Here is a 3593-nt window from a genome sequence, read left to right as displayed (position 1 = left end):
TCTCTTGGCCATTTGTATGTCCTCTTTGGAGAAGTGTCTGTTTAGGTCCTCTGCCCATTTTTTTTTTATTGGATTGTTTGTCTTCCTTTTGGTGAGTTGTATGACAACTTTATATATTTTGGAAATTAACCCCTTATCAGATATATCATTGGCAAATACAGTGGGCCTTGACTTACGAGTGTCCCGACTAACGAGTTTTTTGAGATACCAGCTGTCTCTCGGCCAATTTTTTGCATTGAGTTGGTAGAGTAATTTGAGTTAACGAGCTCCTTAACGAGCTCGGTCTCGGAATGATTTAAACTCGTAAGTCAAGGCCCCACTGTATGGTCTCCCATACAGTGAGTTCCCTTTTCAATTTGATGCTGTTTTTACAGATATTAATCCATTTTTCCTTTATGTCCTGGTGCACTAGAAAAGACAGTGGTGTAAGGGCTTCAGTCCATCTAGGCTTAGTTTTGTGAGTGCATGTTCATTTGAATCTCTCTGTTCATTAATTAAACCAAAGTTTTATCTGAATTAGAGGAATTAAAAATTATTTTATCAATAGCTTTAGGAAGAATTATTTCTTTCTAAGAATGTAATCAATCATTCTTTGTCAATGAAAACATGAATTGTTTCAGTACTGACAGATTCCCTATATCCTTGGTGTAAAGGGAACAGTACATGCTTTGGAATCATACAAATCTGGGCTCATTTACTTAGAGGAATCACTGTGGGCAAATTACTGAATCTCTTGGAAGTTTCCTGACTCATCGTATAGATCAATTTCCCTGACAAGCTTGGTCTTAAGTTCATAGAGTAGAGTCTGAAATTTTTACTTTAACAACAATAAACTAATCTGAAGTACTTGTTGCTCAACTAGAAAGTACGCTTCACTTAGATAGAGCAGCCTATGATAGACTTTACAAAAGAGCAGAAGTAATAGATTTGGGTAATTTTAAAATATCGGTTTTCACTCAGTATAAGGAGAAATATGTCCTTGATGCAGGATATTTTGCCAGATGGATGGTTGTTTATAAAGTCAGTTTGCCTAATCATTGCTCAGTTAGACACTAGTGTTCATGCCTCCTACTTCCATTTTAGACCAACCTTCTCATCTTCTGAAAGTGTCCTGTCTTTAAATACAGGGTGGGGGCAAAGGTTTATAGTTGTGAATATGCAAAACACAAGAGTTTATTCTTATACTATTATTTATTAACTAGAGGCCCAATGCACGAAATTCATGCACACGTGCGGGGGGCAGGGGTGGGGGTGGTGTCCCTCGGCCAGGCCTGTGCACTCTTGCAGTCCAGGTGCCTTCGGGGAATGTCTGACTGCTGTGGAGGTGCTCCCGCCACCAACGGCTTCTGACTGAGTGGGTCTCTCCCTGTGGAGCACACTCACCACCAGGGGGCAGCTCCTGCATAGCCACTGGTCGTTCCACCATTCAATCGCTTTGCATATTACCCTTTTATCATATAGGATTATTGCATTATTGTCCATATGAACAGCTGTAAATCTTCTTCCCCACCCTGTATGTTACTCAGTATCTTGCATCAGATTATTTACTCTTACAGCAATTAGAGTTCTACATCTTTAATTGAAATTGTCCATCCGTTTTCTGAGTTTATAATTTACAGTCTAATTATTTGAGGCAATCCTTTTTTTTTTCTACATTTGAGGGAACAATTTCTTGTTATACTAAGCCAGAAATACAAGATTCCACTGAAACTAAAACAGTTGACAGAATATGGTCGAACTTAATTAAACCTTCAGGGGAAAATAAGAGGGTCAAACAAAGCCAGTGTATGTAGAAGCCCAAGGTTAGTTTGGGATAAACCAAAGGATGACAGCATTCAGCATACCTCCCCAGCAAGTATCTACCATCATTCTTCCATCCCCTTTCTTCTGAATCATATGCTTAACCTAATGGCTTTTTCTCTCTATTGCAAATACAACTCAACCCAATAGTATCCCTTTGGACATAGTGTAAAACCAAGAAGACATTTTTAAATCATATTATTCCAGGGTGGAAAGTGTTCACATGCCCATCCCAGTACACCTTATGTGGTGTCAATGCGCATGGTAGTAACTTTAATCAAACCAGTGCTGCTACCATGTATAACCTGTATGTGGTCCTGTGGCTAAGTCAGTGTTCCTAATTTACTATACTAAAATACCCATGTGGCAGAATGTACTTTTGAACTCCATATTTTCAAAATACTTCTAAGAGGCTACTAAAGTGATATAGAACAGAACTGTATTGGAAACCAAGGCATTCAGGAGGAACATTGATGGGTTCTTTCTGGGACTTTTTCAGGGGGACAGATATGAACAGAGGAAATGTTAGAACATCTTTTTGAGAGCAATCTTATGATCAGTTCTTGGAGCAGCATCCTCGTATACCCACCAACGTAGCATGTTTGGTGGAGAGACCAATGAGAATGACAACCAAGAAAAGCAATTTTTTGGATTTGATAATTAGGGCATTATTGCCTACCTTAAAAGGATGTTTACATACGTTGAACCTTGTCCCACAGTGAGAATGTTGTACTTTTTGTCTTTTCTTCATGACATAAATTACTAAAACATAGTTTTGGTTAGAAGATCGATAGAAGTAGAACCTAACTGATTCATAGGTCAGCTTGGTTGAGGCAGTTCCTGTTTCACCTTCTTTTCTGAAAGAGACTAGCAGGAAGCTTTGGCTTACCCTTGGCTGTGGTTGGTGGGGAGGCACCCTCCTCACAGCTGTCTTTCTCTGTTCATGGGCATGTAGAGTAGAGCCTTCCTATAGAAGTCTGGGGTCTTAAACCAAACTCTTTTTTTTTTAAAATATATTTTATTGAGTTTTTACCAGAGGAAAGGAGAGAGCTAGAGAGCTAGAAACATCGATGAGAGAGAAACATCAACCAGCTGCCTCCTGCACACTCCCACCGGGGATGTGCCCACAACCAAGGCACATGCCCCCGACCGGAATCGAACCTGGGACCCTTCAGTCCGCAGGCCGACGCTCTATCCACTGAGCCAAACCGGTCTCGGCTTAAACCAAACTCTTGATTTATCCTTTAAAGTATTATAAAGCATGGTTAAGGAAGGACATCAAGTATTTTTTTTATAATAATTAGTATCATTGAACGTTAGTAAACCTAAGTTTCTCATAAGAGAGGAATAAATCACTGAGAACAATTGTATCTCTTTGCAGTACTATCTTGGGTTATAGTCATTATTTTCATCTCTGACCTCATTATAGCCACATGTTATCACATATACTTCATACTTGTGAAATAAAAATGTGCTTAAAAATACAATCTTTTATTGGATAGTCCATTACCAAACTAGTAGCAATGGAAAGTCCAGAGTTGTTGTATGAGTAGATATGATTTTAATTTAAGGTCTGTAGTTTAAGTATATTAATGTTTTGCTAAAAAAGTTTCTTAGTATGATGGGTACTACATTTGTTACAGAATATGCTAGACACATTTAAACAATAGAAAACAAGCCTTTAAGTTTTAGAAATATTTTCCTAGGTGTTTAAAAATAATATTTGTCATACATTGCATTTATATTTTCAGTATTCATCCTGTCATTCTGATACTTTCATGTCCTTAAATATT

General features: G+C 38.2%; 1 protein-coding gene across 1 annotated transcript in view; it reads left to right on the top strand.

Moving 5' to 3' along the window:
- FAM98B (family with sequence similarity 98 member B) overlaps nucleotides 1-3593 on the top strand; it is a gene marked incomplete at its 3' end in the record, with an annotated part of 76698 nt that overhangs the window by 70274 nt on the left and 2831 nt on the right. The window lies entirely within an intron of this gene.

This window comes from Myotis davidii, unplaced genomic scaffold (assembly GCF_000327345.1).
Source record: "Myotis davidii unplaced genomic scaffold, ASM32734v1 scaffold46, whole genome shotgun sequence".
Taxonomy (NCBI): Eukaryota; Metazoa; Chordata; class Mammalia; order Chiroptera; family Vespertilionidae; genus Myotis; species Myotis davidii.
This window is presented reverse-complemented; position numbering and strand designations above follow the sequence as displayed.